We start from the raw sequence: 17,568 nt of genomic DNA on the forward strand, positions 1-17,568 counted from the left end.
GCTGGCTTTTGTATCCAGACATCAAGGCTAAGTTGTTGGCACAGGACACGGAGCTTGCTCAGGGGTCAGCCTGAGACAGTGGAATCATAGAATCATAGAAGATTAGGTTGGAAGAAACCTCAGGAGGTCATCTAGTCCAACCCCCTGCTCAAAGCAGGACCAACCCCAGCTAAATCATCCCAGCCAGGGCTTTGTCAATCCGGGCCTTAAAAACCTCTAAGGATGGAGATTCCACCACCTCCCTAGGTGACCTATTCCAGTGCTTCACCACCCTCCTAGTGAAATAGTTTTTCCTAATATCCAACCTAGACCTCCCACACTGCAATTTAAGAGCATTGCTCCTTGTTCTGTCTGCCACCACTGAGAACAGCCAAGCTCCATCCTCTTTGGAACCACCCTTCAGATAGGTGCAGGCTGCTATCAAACCCCCCTCAGAACTTCCCCGGGAACTCAAGACCATCACAAACCTCCCCATCTTTCTTCCCTCCTAGTGCAAGATGGACTTCCTTAACTTTGCCTTCTCTAACAGAAACAGAGAACACCATGTACAAATATTGTAAACTGGTCCCCCCCCTCAAAAAAAAACCTTACCAAAAACAAACACTTCACTTCACTTCACTGCCTGGGGAGAGGATGAGAGAACAAATCACTCATGACAGATGTGTAGTCACATTGCTTAAAGCACTGCTGGAAGGTGCTCAGTGATGAGAGGGCATAAGAACCTATATAGAATAAAATAGAAATCCACCAAGAGAACTTCATTTACTGGGTGTTTTTTCCCCCCTGTGTTTTCTAAAAGAGCTGGGTGAATACCACAAGCATTTCCCACAACTATTCATTCAGTTTCTCTTTGGCCAGGCGCATACCCTTCGGTGTTTGCTTTTCACAGATGCTTACTTTCTCAAAGTTACATAAACATTAACAATGTTAAATATTCCCATAGGCGTCTGTCTAAGACCAGGAATGAAAATGGAGTTTGGACCTTACGATGTCAACCTAGTACTGTTGACAAGAGTTTGTTTGGGAAAGAACTGGTTAAGAGCCTTAGCTTTTAGCTCTGAATAAATAAGAAAATCCTGGCTTGTTTTCAGCATGGATAACATAGGCTCATGGATTTTAAGGCCAGAAGGAACCATCGTGTCTGACTTCCTGCAGCACAGAACTCACCACCCACTCCTGTAATAGACCCATAACCTCTGGCTGAATTACTGAAGTCCTCAAATCATGATTTAAAGACTTCAAGACCTTCTTGCTATTGGTCTTGCAATTTCATGTGCCAGTTCCATTGATATTCTTAGATGGAGATTATCTGGGTCCCCAATTTAGTCCCATTAAGTTGTCTGAGTCTGAGTGCTTCATTGGTATCAGCACTATTTTTCCTTTTAATGTCCATTCTCCTACCCCTTGCTGTTCCATTCTCCATTGCTGTGTCCTTTCTTACTTGATTTTCCTTCTGCCCAACATTAGAATCAGGCAAGGATATGACATGAGCATCTCCCAACCATTTCCCCCAAGTTCCTAGTTTAAAGCTCTTTTAATCAGTTGCGCCAACTTCCATCCCAGAAATCTACTTCCCTCCCTACTCAGGTGGAGATCATCCCATGATAACAGTCCTCTGACAATGAATGCCTCCCAGTGGCCAAACATCCCAAAGCCTTCCTTATAGCACCACAGCCTGAGCTATCTGTTGGTCATCATAATCTTGTCTTGCCTTTGTTCTCTTCCTCTAGAGACAGGTAGAATCCCACTGAAGGTCACCTGAGCCTCCATTTCCTTAAGCTTCTTCCCCAGTGTCCCTTGGCATAGTGTCCCTTGATACATTCCAGCGAGTCTCTAGCTGTATCATTTGTTCCCATGTGAAGGACAATCAGTGGATTCTGTCCTGCTCCCATTAGGATTCTCTTCAGCCTCAGGTCCACATCCCATATCTTAGCTCCTGGCAGATGGCACAACCTTCTGTTCCTTAGATCAGCTCTGGTAATAGGCTTCTCCATTCTTCTTAGTAGGGAGTCATCAATCATGTAGACCTGCCTCTTCCTGGGGATTTGTTATTCTCCAACCTTCCTCCTGTTCTTTCTGGCCGCAAGTCCTCTTGTCTTTTATTCTCCGTTGTAATCTTCTGTGAGTCATCCTGTAGCCTCCTGGAGCTTTGAACTCTGGCTTTCTCCATTGACTTTCCCCCTCTTCTTACAGGAGTAGCTGCTCTTCTCTTCTTCCTTGTCCTCCCACCTTCAGTTACTGGCGCCTTCTGTGCCACTCAGCAAACCTGTTCCTGAACTATATTTCTTCTTCATTAGCTGGTCTTTTCCTCTGCCTGGTTCTTGTAGTCACATACTTCAATTGACCACTTTCCTCACCCAGCAGTTCTTCACTCTGAATTCTTCATGATGGAGTGGATGCTAGTACTCAAATTGTCCGACCATATTATCTTCTCTCTTCCCATAACTAGCCACGTACTTGGACATTTTGTTCTGCCATGGAAACAATAGATTCATTTTAATGAAGTGTAGCCACTCTAATGCGAAAGACAACTTAACCTGTTGTACATGAAGCATGTGCAATACCTAAATCTGGTCAGAGAAAACCTTCAGTGTAGGGCAGTAGAGGTGTTGTACAGTTATATGGAACAGGGCCAGTCCCAGATGAATCTGGAGCTGCCAGTACTTGCAGATAACAATGTCCTGGAGGATAGGCCATTTTTATCACCCATTCTTGCAGCTTAAGGTCAGTGCTGACAAGGCCTAAGTCCTCTTGGCTGACCCACAAGACTTGCCTTCCATCTGAGATGCTGCTCTCAGGCTACTGTTGCTGTAATTCTCGCTGACAGGCATCGTGAGCTAAATAACCTTCTCTCTAATTATGGAATAGGCAATGGTCCTTATAAACATGTTGAGTGGGATTCACAAAGGTACTTAGGCACCTTACTCCAAAATCAGTGGGAGTTACACACTTAAGCATCTTTGTGAATCCCGCCCATTAACATTAAAATGTTTTTTCAACTTGTAATTCTGACTTGGTGCTCTCGAAATAGGCCAGCCTGTTTATTTCTATTGCAAAGTGACAATCACAATGGAGTAGCTGATCGACTGGGAAAAATCACCACATGTAAATGTTCTAAACATGCACAAGATTTCACGGGGCTACCACATCTAAAGGAACCCATCAACATCCACACTTAAGAAAACATTCACTGAATTCAATTCAGGCAAAGGAAACTTTACTCATTTGGGGACATACTCAGTTTGCTGTTTTCACAGTAACAAACTCTTATTCTTTTGAGAGTCAATTGATGTAAAGCTAAAGATTATTCCTTAGCAAGGGATTATAGAAAGAGCATTATTGCAATGAAAACCAAATTCCAACTGTGCTATTCTACCAGAAGAAGTCCCTCCAGTTCATTAGTCATAAAAAGCCAAGAGTATTACCACAAAAGGCTGTCTTTGATCAGGAAGCTGAATTGTGTAGGCTGTAAAAATATCAGGGAGGACCCATATGGACTCACTTTGGCAGGTGCAGAGTTGGTGCCTAGTAGAAGTTTATAGTTTATTCACCAAAATAAAAGGAAACATAAAAACATCATGCATTTTAAAACTGGAGTTACTCTGGAAAATGCATGACAGAGTCACCACTATGATCTTCCAGAGCCACCCTTCTAAAGAGAAAGATCAGTCACTGAGAGTTCCAATTTTCTTTTTGTATTATGGGTGGGTAACATCCATGTTGCATGGAGTCACAAGTACTGGTCTATGCCCCAGCCTATCATCAGTCTTCTGGGAGTGACCTTTTTAGAGGACCCACACGTTTCCACAGAGGCAGGCCTGTTGCCTCCAAGACTCCCAGACTGGGCTGTTGGCACCAGCAGTCCCTGTCTCTTTCTGTGGCTCCCTGCAGCGAATCCAGCCAAGCCAAACTCATGTAGGAAGTTTGTACTATACTCCTCTCAGTGAGTATTCACAGAGACACAAGCAGCCTTTTCAAAACAAGGTAGCCATTTATTATTAACCTGCCATAATGAATCTGAAAGTTTTTATCTTAGCACAGAGAGGCAGAAATTAAGCCATAGTCCACCCTCATCAAATAAGTGCCCTGGTGGACCAGCCAAGCTGTGATGGACTCCATCTCTGGCTCTCTTGCTCATCCTTTGTCTTCCTTGTCTAGGCTCCCTCCAGCTCAGTTCCCAAGTCTCACTTGCTGGCATTTCCTACTGTTAGGTGTTGATTGTTCAGTCCTTGGGGCATCTCTTTGTTTTGCTGGCCCTTTTGTTGATTTGGGTCAGCTTGAGCAGTTCTTTAATGACTCTATTAATTCTCCCCAGACAGCGTGCACGCACGCGCGCACATACACACACACTCTTCCTATCTCCTGCACTGTTCCAGGAGCAATGTTAACCCCTTTGCACCCACTCGATAACAATGCAACATACAGAGGGAAACTGAGGCATGCCTAGAATTTATAGAAATATTGCAGAAAATTCCCACTTTGTCACACCATATGCCCTAGGTGTAGGCCAGAGATCAAACCTGTGTTACTTCGCACTCGCTAATAAAGTGCTTTTCTGCCAACTTCCTTTAACACATCCTACCCCAAAAATCCGTCTGGGAATTTGATTTGTATCAATTCAACCACAAATCATTAAAAGCATGTGCTCCTAAATTTAACTGTGCCAAAACTGCATGCATTTCCGGTACTGCTTCCATCCGCTCTATTCTATGAAGACAAATCTGGAGGCAGTAAAGGAGTGCGGGGAAGCAGTGTCAGTTAACAGAGCTTCTAGGCTAATTACCTTTTATTCAGCCCCACCAATGTCAAAAGGAAGTGCAGAAATGTCAATTTTCAACCACTGTGTCCCTGGGAGCTCAGAAGATCCCCTTAAGTTTATACATTGGAAATGCAATCTTTGGAACTCTAGCTTCTTCTTCTTCTAGTATACCCCCCCCGCCACTTCTGTCCCCTGCCAAAAAACAGTTAGATCACAGTTCCAGACAGCAACCTGACCAATCCCAATATAGCCCCTGAGAAGCTTCCTCAATGGATGTTTCCAATCTGACAGAGATGAAATGGGAAATCTACTTGAGAATGATGGAGGTTAAACAAATAAAAAAATCAATCTGGTGAAAGATTTGCTTACAATTATGTCTTGCCAGAGACGGTGAGGTATCTGGATTTAGCTTCCCCTGAATTATGAGAGAAGTCAGGGAAACAGAAAGTCATTATTAAACTAGAGATGGAACTGAATCAAAACCACAAATCCAACCATCCCCAAACTTTGAGGAAGTTCTGATCTGGTGAATGACTTTGCTTTTGGTCCTTGCTTCTGTCTTGGGCCAGACCAGAAGTCTTGATCCAAATCCCCTTGAACTTTGGGAAGGTTTGGATCTGGATCTACATTTGACATTTATGGCTTTGATCCACCTTTGTTTTAAACCTTTTGAGCTAATTCTGGTTCCCCCACTTCAATTGCACAACAGGGAGCCCTGTTCTGTCACTACACATGGCAAAACCATAAAGCCAGTTCTGACATTCAGCTATGTGAAGGGGAAGACAGACTGGCTTAGCCACTTGAGCAGTGCAAAGGAGAAACAGCAGGGCAAAGGATCCGACTCTGTTTATTGGAGAGGGGTGGGAGGGTGGGGGATGTTAACACTGATTTAGCTCAAACTTCTGATGAACACTAGAGGGAAAAATTCTCTTTGTGAAGACGCTATTCAGGGCAAGAGCCCAGCTGACAGCTGGCAGGAGAGCAAACAGCCTAGTGTCAGCACTTCACCTAACAAACTCCCTGTTAATACTTAACTAGCTGCAGTAGCCAAGCACACCAGCCTTCAACTGAGGGCTGGGAAAATTTCCTCTCCAGACTGTCAGTGAAAACAAGTCTTGATATTTATATTTCTAAAATAGAAAAACAGAAGAAAATGGCGCTTTCTAAAAGAAACTGCTCAACAAGCCTGTCAAATTCTCTTTAAAAACCCAAAAGCAGCAAAAAGGGGCAGATAATTTATTTTTCATTTTGAAGATCACCGTTAGTCTCTAAGCTGCCACAAGTACTCCTTTTCTTTTTGCGAATACAGACTAACGCGGCTGCTACTCTGAAACCAAACAACACAGTGGTTTAATGTGAAATCCCCACACATAAAACTTGTAGCCCATCATTAGAAAAACACTAGATTGGTTCTGTATCCACATACACAGGACCCCAAAGCAGCAGTCTATGGGGAAAACCAGTAGACTTGGCAGATATGAAAGTGTTTATTGTTAAAGATACTTCACCTATGAGCTCAGGCATTTCTGCTAACATTCCAGAGCTACTGCAACTTGTTTGTTAAGAGTAACTCTGGTGGGAGTTGCCATATGGTTCCCTTCCCAAGATGGGATTTGATTGCATTTTATTATAGTAAGAGACATTTCATGATATGGTCAAGCACATTGTAACTAGAGCTGGCTGCAAAACGTCGAGTCTTTTCCCTATGGAAAATGTTGACTTTTTGTCAAAAAAATTAAAAAACGAAACATTTGGCCAAACAGGTTTGGTTTTCAAGTTTTAGATTTTTTAACTAAAAGTTGACAATTTTCAAAGAAAGGGCCTTGGGACTTTGGTCGTCTAACTAAAAATTGACAATTTTTGAGGAAAGGAGACACATTCAGAGAAAACTTTCATTTAGCTGAAAACCCAATTCTCCATAAAAAAAAATTAATTGGAGACTTTTGGCCACTCGTAATGTCACTAGACATTTGACTTCAATATCTTTTTCTTATTATACTGATTGACCAAGGGTTTCAGACATAACTCTCTGAATGCGTCAATTCGGAGTTCTTGAGGCCTGCAAGAAACCTGATCTCAAATGGAAGTGCTCAGCACTTTGTCAAAATAAGGCCTTTAGGGTTTCTCACATTGGGCACCCAATGGCAACAAAAATCACTAGCCACTTTTTAGAAATACCTGTGGTTATTGATTATTTGTATTGCCTTAGCTCTGAGACACCAATCAGCTTCACAGCCCTATAGTGCTGGGCATAGCTGGTCCATCCACATGAATACAGTTGCAAGATCTGACCCTAGATTAAGACTAGATGTGACAACTTTGTGGATGGTGCTGTAGAGATCCAATCCTGCAAGAGGTTAAGTGCTTCCTGGGATTTAAAGCAATACAGCACCTCTCAGAGACACTCAGCACCTTTCAGGATTAGGGCTAAGTGAGCGCAATTTGTTTTACACAAGTTGTTTTACACAACAAAACTCACCTTTGCTTTGCCTTGATTTAGGCTCAATCCACTGATTTAACCACAAGACCATCTTTTGTCTTTCCACCAGCATTTCCTCTAGAAATCTAGTTCACCTAGATTTGGGTCCCAATCAGCTGCTCTTCACCAAGAGGCTCATCTTGCACAGGCACTGGGAAATCTGAATGATGGGGTTGGGTGTCTGTGTTTGTTGTGCACTAGAACTAGACTTCTTCTGGGGGCAATACCTAATTTTTTTCTTTCTGTTTTTGTTGTACTTTCTGCATCGTAGATGCCCATCTCAAGAGTTACTGGGGATTGTGTCTGTATTAACCACGTGATCATTACTTTGGAGCGCCAAACAGAAATAATCATATTTCTTGTTCTTTTGTTTCCTGGAAAGGTCACTACCTTTCCAAAAGGCAAAACATCTCACTGCTTAGGGAAGTAGCACAAAGAAGACAATGTGATGCCTATGGTTGTGCCTTTGTATGGAAACTTGTCAAGAGCTGCACTGTTGACAACTGGCTGGAGAGCCCTTAAGAGCAGATATTTGAGTGGCTGTGCTCATAAGGACCAAACATGATTTTAGTGGGTTTCATTTTTCTAACAATGGTGCTAATATTGCCAAAGCCACCGGTGGCACTTTCTCAAGAATGTTCTTTACCGATTGCTTGAACTTGCTACTGAAGTGTGACAGTTTTTCATAAAACAATGGTGGGCACTGTCAAGCCAAATATTAACTCTTCATATCTGCTCTGTCAAGGCCTTTTGAATGTACCTGATTAGTAGGAAAAAAATCTCTGCTAGTTGCCTGCCACAGAAGCCAGTGATGTCATCGAAAAGGAACGAAGCTTTCCATTATTCCAGTCTCTGTCAGAAAAGAGGTATCCATACAATCAATGCATTTTAGTCTTCGGGCCTTCATTGATATTTTTTACATTTGCTAATTGCAGCTCCTTGGAGAGTCTGTGTGGTGGGGCGTGTATAGTGGAATTCAGTACTGGAAGGCAGAAAGGTAAGACAATCATTTTATTTATTAAAGGCTTCCTAAGGCACAGCCTATAGTAAAGGGGTGATGTGCAGTTTCAATGCTCCAAGTGGAATACTGGAAGACAGGCTGCAGAATGGCTCCTTGGCATTGGCACCCAGCTTGCTATGACCAACCCTGCAGACAAATGGCTAGCCAGCTCTGCTGCCAAGAGTATTGGTGGGAGAAAGGACAGTCCTGCCTCTCTCCTACGACTCCAACCCTTTTAGTATGCCAGGGAAGTAAGCACAGCTCCTGTGCTCCCCTGAGCCAGGCAAGGAAGCTCCTTATTATTACACTGTTGCCGACTGTTGCATTTTTATCATGAGTGTCACAATATTTTACGCAAAGACCCAGCTCCTGAAGGCAAGTGATGATTTGAGAATCTCCACTTTTCTTTTTTTAAAATATGGAAATTTCCAGCCATCATAATTGAGGTGAAAAGGGAGAAAATATGACCTCAAATCTCCAAAACCAGAAGGGAAATAAGAAGAACTTAAAACTTATTTAATCCCCCCCTTCCCCCCAAAACCTCATGCTTTTTAAGACTACCTCATGTTGCTTTGACTGACTGATTTTTTGAGTGCTTGGGCTATCTGGCCCTAAGAGATTAACACACAAAGGATCATCATATTAATTGTGGCAAATGCACTCTGCCGCAGCAAGCCTGCACTTGACCATGCAGATGAGCATTTCTGTGTTCAAGGTGAGGCTCTGTAAGCTCCAGCAGCTACAGTCTACAGTTGGCATTCGCAAATATGAGTTTTCTGCATGTGCACCCATTGCATCTTCTGATTCATAGATTCATAGATACTAAGGTCAGAAGGGACCATTCTGATCATCTAGTCCGACCTCCTGCACAGCGCAGGCCACAGAATCTCACCCACCCACTCCTATGAAAAACCTCACCCATGTCTGAGCTATTGAAGTCCTTAAATCATGGTTCAAAGACTTCAAGGAGCAGAGAAGCCTCCCTCAAGTCAACCATGCCCCATGATACAGAGGAAGGCGAAAAACCTCCAGGGCCTCTCCAATCTGCCCTGGAGGAAAATTCCTTCCCGACCCCAAATATGGCAATCAGCTAAACCCTGAGCATATGGGCAAGATTCACCAGCCAGATACCCAGGAAAGAATTTTCTATAGTAACTCAGATCCCATCCATCTAATATCTCAGGGGATTTGGCCTATTTACCCTGAATATTTAAAGATCAATTACTTACCAAAATCCCATTATCCCATCATACCATCTCCTCCATAAACTTATCGAGTAGAATCTTAAAACCAGATAGATCTTTTGCCCCCACTGCTTCCCTTGGAAGGTTATTCCAAAACTTCACTCCTCTGATGGTTAAAAACCTTTGTCTGATTTCAAGTCTAAACTTCCTGGTGGCCAGTTTATACCCATTTGTTCTTGTGTCCACATTGGTGCTGAGCTTAAATAATTCCTCTCCCTCTCCTGTATTTATCCCTCTGATATATTTATAGAGAGCCATCATATCTCCCCTCAACCTTCTTTTAGTTAGGCTAAACAAGCCAAGCTCCTTAAGTCTCCTTTCATAAGACAAGTTTTCCATTCCTCGGATCATCCTACTAGCCCTTCTCTGTACCTGCTCCAGTTTGAATTCATCCTTTTTAAACATGGGAGACCAGAACTGCACACAGTATTCTAGGTGAGGTCTCACCAGTGCCTTGTATAATGGTACTAAAACCTCCTTATCCCTAGTGGAAATGCCTCTCCTGATGCATCCCAAAACTGCATTAGCTTTTTTATCAGCCATATCACATTGGCAGCTCATAGTCATCCTATGATCAACCAATACTCCAAGGTCCTTCTCCTCTTCCGTTACTTCTAATTGATGCGTCCCCAACTTATAACTAAAATTCTTGTTATTAATCCCTAAATGCATAACCTTACACTTCTCACTATTAAATTTCATCCTATTACTATTACTCCAGTTTACAAGGTCATCCAGATCCTCTGGTATAATATCCTGATCCTTCTCCGAATTGGCAATACCTCCCAGCTTTGTATCATCTGCAAACTTTATTAGCACACTCCCACTTTTTGTGCCAAGGTCAGTAATAAAAAGATTAAATAAGACTGGTCCCAAAACCGATCCCTGAGGAACTCCACTGGTAACCTCCCTCCAACCTGACAGTTCGCCTTTCAGTAGGACCCGTTGCAGTCTCCCCTTTAACCAATTCCTTATCCACCTTTTGATGTTCATATTGATCCCCATCTTCTCCAATTTAACTAATAAGTCCCCATGTGGCACAGTATCAAAAGCCTTACTGAAATCTAGGTCAATTAGATCCACTGCATTTCCTTTATCTAAAAAAATCTGTTACTTTTTCAAAAAAGGAGATCAGGTTGGTTTGGCACGATCTACCTTTTGTAAAACCATGTTGTATTTTGTCCCATTTACCATTGACTTCAATGTCCTTAACTAATTTCTCCTTCAAAATTTTTTCCAGGACCTTGCATACTACAGATGTCAAACTAACTGGCCTGTAGTTACCCGGATCACTTTTTTTCCCTTTCTTAAAAATAGGAACTATATTAGCAATTCTCCAATCATTCGGTACTACTCCTGAGTTTACAGATTCATTAAAAATTCTTGCTAATGGGCTTGCAATTTCAGGTGCCAATTCCTTTAATATTCTTGGATGAAGATTATCTGGGCCCCCCGATTTAGTCCCATTAAGCTGTTTCAGTTTTGCTTCTACCTCAGATATGGTAATATCTACCTCTATATCCTCCTTCCCATTTGTCATGCTACCATTATCCCCAAGATCCTCTTTAGCCTTATTAAAGACTGAGGCAAAGTATTTGTTTAGGTATTGGGCCTGCCTAGATTATCTTTAACCTCCACTCCATCCTCAGTGTTAAGCGGCCCCACTTCTTCTTTCTTAGTTTTCTTCTTATTTATATGGCTATAGAACCTTTTACTATTGGTTTTAATTCCCTTTGCAAGGTCCAACTCTACTTGACTTTTAGCCTGTCTCACTTGATCCCTACATGTTCTGACCTCAATTAGGTAGCTTTCCTTGCTGATCCCTCCTATCTTCCACTCCCTGTATGCTTTCTGCTTCTTCTTAATCACCTCTCTAAGATGCTTGCTCATCCAGCTTGGTCTACAACTCCTTCCGATGAATTTTTTCCCCTTTCTTGGGATACAGGCTTCTGATAGCTTCTGCAGTTTTGATTTAAAGTAATCCCAGGCCTCCTCTACCTTTAGATCCATAAGTTCTTCAGTCCAATCCACTTCCCTAACTAATTTCCTTAATTTTTGAAAGTCAGCCCTTTTGAAATCAAAAACCCTAGTTGCAGATTTATTTTTGTTAATCCTTCCATTTAGTTTGAACTGAATTAGCTCATGATCACTTGAGCCAAGATTGTCCCCTACAACCATTTCTTCTATGAGGTCCTCGCTACTCACCAAAATTAAATCTAAAATGGCATCCCCTCTAGTCGGTTCAGCAACTACTTGATGAAGGAATCCATCAGCTATCGCATCTAGGAAAATCTGAGCCCTATTATTATTACTAGCACTGGTCCTCCAGTCTATATCTGGGAAGTTAAAGTCTCCCATGATCATGCAATTTCCATTAGTATTTACTTTATTAAAGACATTAAAAAGGGCTCTATCCATATCCAAATTAGATCCCGGAGGTCTATAGCACACCCCAAGCACTATCGTAGGAGAGGCTTTACTAGTTTTCTTCCCCAATGTAATTTTTGCCCAGATGGACTCTGTCTTATCCATTGCATCGCTTCTTATTTCTTTACATTCTACCTCATCATTGATATACAATGCTACTCCACCCCCTTTACCTTTGTTTCTGTCTTTCCTAAAGAGCACATACCCTTCGATACCTGTAGTCCAGTCATGACTACTATTCCAACATGTTTCTGTTATCCCTATAATATCTGGTTTCACTTCCTGCACCAGTAGCTCTAGTTCCTCCATTTTGTTACCTAGGCTCCTCGCATTGGTGTATAAACATCTTAATTTTTGCTGTTTGGACTCGCTCACATTTTGTACCCTATTAGGCACAGTCATTCTACAGCCAGTATAACCTATTAGACTAGTATCCACACCGCCCTCGCTCCTTATATACATTCTCCTACCCATGGCTGTATCCTTTCTTACTTCATCTTCTTCCCTCTCAATGCTAAAATCTGGCGTGGAGATTTTCTGGACATCTCCCATCCATGTCCCCCTAATTCCTAGTTTAAAGCTCTCTTTATCAGTTGTGCCAGCCTTGATCCTAGAAGTCTATTTCCTTCCCTACTCAGATGAAGTCCATCCTGAGAGAACTGTCCTCTGTCCGTGAATGCCTCCCAGTGGCCATACATCCCAAAGCCCTCCTTATAGCACCACTGCCTAAGCCATCTGTTGACAGTCATGATAAAAATATAGCTTATAAATAGCTGCATTATATTTTAATAATTTTTGACTAATTCCTACTGATGACAAGCTTTCCCGCATGCTGCCTTCTTACTTTGTGAGGCCATGGTTGGTATTATTATTATTAGTATTCATTGGTATTGTGATAATAGCTATACCTAGGAACTGTAATAATGGCTCAGGCCCCATTGTGCTAGGTACTATACAAACATTGCACACTGTCTGGCTGGGCATCTGAAAGGCAGAAATGGCTTTACAACATGCCTGGGAATAAGTTTTTCACAATGAAGTTTTTAAATTTGTTTTAAAGTAAAATGTGTTCAGATCAATTCATGATATCCTGCTCAAACTAATTCAACATGATTTGCAAAAGTTGTGAACCTGAGACCTAAAAGCTTTATGTGTAATCAAGTATTTTCCAGCTCTGGTTGAAAAGTATTTTCTTTTTGGAACTGGATTTTATTTAACAAGGCTCTGGTTTCATCACAACAATTTTTCCAATATGGACTTGTTTTCTGTTTAATTTTGATAACAAAGAAAGGAAATCTGCAGGACACATATCACAATGGAAGTATCCTGAACCCTCTGGCCCATTTCACATAAGCCACTAATAATAATAAATAATAATAATATTTCTATACTGCAGTTCATCTTATGATCTCAAGTGGGTTAGCAAGCATTTTTTAAAATTATTTTCTGATTTAGAGAAGCATAAACAAGTGCCCACTCTAAGCTCAGAACAGTTACCCCCCCCCTCTCAAAATTATTGCTCTTTCAGACATAACATTTACATAACCAGCAGGTTAAACAGACCTGAGAACCTGTTCAACCCTTCCCACTCTTTAAATACCTAGGAGAAAAGATGAGTGCCCAGATTGTTAACAGATCCAGGCTCTGGCAGAGCAGGGTGTAGAGTGAATCCCAAAGGCAAAGATCCAGCTCCCATACCTCAGTTGAGCATAGCTGCTGTAGTATAGTACTGGGGGAGACAGGGGGTTGTCCCCTTGGTTGCCACTTTTCAATCATTGAGGGCTGCACAGGGAAGGCAAACACCTTGGATTCCTCTCAAGAATTGCCTGGGAGCCCACTGCAGATTCTAGATCACTGAGGTAATTTGCTTCCAGAGTGAAACTGCACTTAGTCTGGTTGGAGCATTCTAAACTGCTTCAGTTTGCCAGTGGTCTCAGTGTACAGCCCCAGACAGAGCACATTATATTAATCCACGCTCATCTCAGGCCGAGAGGAAAAAAGTGCCATTGGCCACTGTCATTCCCTGAGCATTCAGAAGACCAGAATCTAATAACACACTTAGTGTGCACTCCTGTATTACAATCACAGGCCTTCAGCTGGGGGCAGTTGCATAATTTCTGGTTCCCACCCCCAACCAGCTTTCTTTCCTCCCTGGTCAGAGTCGCTGTCAGCCAGGCTGAATACATTGCACATCTCTTCACTAGCACCTCCGCCCCCTCCATCGCAGCAGTCTCATGTACACATTGAATAATTGGTAGGGTGACCAAATGTCCCGATTTTATAGGCACAGTCCCGCTTTTGGGGGCTTTTTCTTATATAGGCACCTATTACTCCCCACCCCCTCCCGATTTTTTACATTTGCTATCTGGTCACCCTAACAACAGGTGACAAAGTAGACCTCTGTGCGTGCACCCTTCATGAGAGAGGTCTCAGGACAGAAGAGCACTTTTCCACTGCTCCTCTCTGGGTCCTCTCAGAACAACGGGAATTGGCACCTATATATCAGAAGTCTGCTAGGGCCTGCAGATGTTTTCACATGCCCTCCTGGTCAAGGTATGAATGGCTGCTGACAGATCGAAATGAAATCAGCACTGTCATTCTGTCATCATCTGCAAACAGGGGAATATCATTGACTAAAGCAAATGGTATGGTTTCTACCCCATATTCAGGCCTAAAGCCAGCTCCTGTCTCTCAATGATTCTGAAATACTCTAGAGTACAATTCCCTTTGGCCACACAGTTCTCCACACACCTTGTTAGATAATTGCTAATATGCCTGCACTGCTGGACTTGTGAAATGCTAGAGGTACAATATTTTCAAGAGGTCTTCTGAATTTTAACACATCTTTAGGACCAAGTCCAGCTACAGCAGATGGCAACATACCTGGACATCCATCCAACTGTGGTCATCAGCAGGTCCCTTGCTGAACGGGCATGTGGCTGCTACTGTGAGCAGGTCACATCTGAAGCAGTAATGCATAAGAATCCATTCTGTTCATGGAGAAGGGCAATGATGCACTGCTTCACCCTGCTGAGAGTGTTGCACTTGTATCAATTCAAATTCATGTGAAGTGCGTACAAACCAGTAATTATTGAAGCAGTAACATATAACAGTGACTGATAGCTAAGTAACAACACATCACAGGGTGTGTATTTATCAGTCCAGGAATAGTCAGAGAGACCATAGCTACTGGGCTAAAGTTTGTATAAAGCACTTGCCTTGTGTCTCAAAGAGATCTGAGTTCAAAGCATGTGTTAAAATAATACTTGCATGAAACTGAGCTTGTTGGTCTCATCGTAGTCCTGCCATATTTGCCACATCACAGAACTCTGAGTAGTACTACATGATATGGCCTGATTGTCAGGAAAACCCCATGCCTGGGATAGCAGGTGTACTGAGCACAGTGTTGGGGGTTTTTTTGAACCTCAAGTCTTAGTATTTCCCACAGTCATGTGGGAGCTCAGGAGCCATTTCCTAATCTCATTCTGCTGCTCCATGGGCGGATCAGAGCTTTCAGATTCAAGAAGGAAGGACTGGCTAGCATGAGTCAACAGTGATATTTTTGTCCATACCTCTGAACTCATCAAAAATCAAATGGAGACTGGGGACAAAAGACCATGTGCTGGATTATGTGCATTAGCAACTTCATTATAAATCATTATCCCTGCAAGGAACCCTCAGGTGTAAAAGAAACTGCTGTCCTTGGGCTGCAATAGCCCGGGATTGTTGTCCTTTAGAGCACCCTACCAGATGCATCTTCTTGTCTGGGCTGCTGGACCAGTTGGCGCTTGACATGGGAGAGTATTTATGGGGACAGAGGCCTTCCCCATTGCATTGTGTTGGGAGTGGAATTTTGCTGGAGCTCTTCCTGGGAGTTTATTGGTGGGTTGTATTTTTTTTTAAATAATATCAAAGGCTCCCAGAGTAGCAGATGGGCATGACACAGTATGTTGTTCTCCATTGCAATAAATAAAATAGTCTATTCACAATTCTGCATTCCCATTGCAAATAATTGAAAACCAAAAGGAAACTAGAACAAGGGAGCTCCCTATGTAAGGGACACCTTGAGAATTTTGCCAGTGGCCACTTCAAGTGAGGCACTGATTGTCTCCAAAAGAAGGTCCAGCCTGTTCTCCAGGGCTGCCAGCAGCTGGTGTACAAACAGAATGGCCAGATTGAAATCAATGGGGTACTCCAGATTTACACTAGGGTAACTGAGCTCAAAATCTGGCCCTGCTGAGAGGCACCGATAAGAACAGATGCAATCCCTTTCAATGCCCATAAAATAAAAAATAATAACCTAGTACTGCAGTTGTATAGCTACAAATGGAAATAATAATAGACACTGAATGGGTAAATATAACTAAGATAATCTTTAGGAAAAAAGACATGATTATATAGTTTATTTAGTGCATCAGATTAGTTCCTAGAAAGAAGGGGATAAAATCAATTGGCACAGTTACCTAATTATGCAGCTTTTGCTCTTCTTCACAGAGAAGGTAATGAAAATGGCACCAGGAAAAACCACTTTAGTTTCTCAGAGAAATCAGAACTAACAAGGGGAACAATGCTCTGGTTATAGAGTATCAGTGTTCCTTTTCCCGACATCTGAAATAAAAACACTTGCAGGAGGTGAGCTGCCTGGACATTTTGCTGACTCAGCCAGCGTTGTTTGTTGGTTTGCAGGCGAGCCGATGGGGCTCATCAATCTGGCAGACTCTTGAGACTCAGCACATTATTTCTGACAGGGCACACCATAAGACTATAGTATCTGTCAGCAGCATTTCCCTGGCCAGCAGCATTTCTATTCTAGCTGGGCTAATGCCAGTGCAATCATTTACATTGTTACATGCTGTTATATAGACACACACTGTGAAAGGCTGAGGCTCCGTAGCACACTCCAGAGCATGACTAAGCATTAACTCGCTGCAAGATAAACAGGCAGGGGGCGGAAACTTGTTAGTTTTGTCAAATAGTTTGGGAAAGGAGAATATGGTTTGTTCCCTCTGCACTTTGACCCACTCCCCTCCACCCCAATACTGAGAACAAGGAGATAGTGACAGGTCTCAGAGTGATGCCTCTTGGTTGACAGGGAATGACGTAGGGATGGGAGGGCATGTGTGATGCTCATGCGAAGGCCCCTAGGCCTCACTGCATACTGACAAATGCATAGCTGGAAACCAGTCTGGCTAACCTGTGTGTTAGTATTGTTAAAACAGGTATTAGCTTGAGAGAGATGTGTTTAGTGTGTGGACTTTGTGAAATGCTTGTGAGTTGCTGCCTGCCTTAATCTCACTTACAATATCTGTATTCCATGTTATTAGGTCATATTTAAGTATTTGGTCTGTAACTGTTAAAGTGGTTGCTCTGAAACTGGAAATCCCCACAGCGAGGAGGGAAGCATTACTAAGCATGAAATAGGAGTTCACCAGAAGAGATGTCATTCCCTGCCCAACAAAAAAAGAAGGCATACAGACCCCAGATGAACCACTGTGGAATATCAGTGGACAAAAGGTTTTGTTGATTTCTCCCTCAAATACCCATGGAGAGTGAACATGCACAAATTCTCATCCCCTCATAGATTGAACTTTGGGGGACAGCAATAAAAATCCCTGATGGATTTGTATTGCTATGCTGCTTGGAATTTGGAGAGGGGAAT

The 17,568-nt window shown here is 42.5% G+C and overlaps 1 long non-coding RNA gene across 5 annotated transcripts; it reads right to left on the reverse strand.

Annotated features, from left to right (window-relative positions):
* Window positions 1–1,358: 1,358 nt before the first annotated feature.
* On the reverse strand, window positions 1,359–16,182 carry LOC122457215. 5 transcript variants are annotated; one of them, XR_006276660.1, is made up of 5 exons: window positions 14,793–16,182; window positions 7,239–8,220; window positions 5,129–5,174; window positions 3,426–3,525; window positions 1,359–2,471 (listed from the first exon to the last, which is right to left on the reverse strand). It is a non-coding gene; the product is annotated as an uncharacterized LOC122457215 (long non-coding RNA). The 5 variants fall into 5 exon arrangements; XR_006276661.1 differs by lacking the exon at window positions 5,129–5,174; XR_006276658.1 differs by having other exon boundaries at window positions 1,359–3,525.
* Window positions 16,183–17,568: the final 1,386 nt, after the last annotated feature.

The sequence above is a fragment of the Dermochelys coriacea genome, chromosome 1, assembly GCF_009764565.3.
Source record: "Dermochelys coriacea isolate rDerCor1 chromosome 1, rDerCor1.pri.v4, whole genome shotgun sequence".
Classification (NCBI taxonomy): Eukaryota; Metazoa; Chordata; order Testudines; family Dermochelyidae; genus Dermochelys; species Dermochelys coriacea.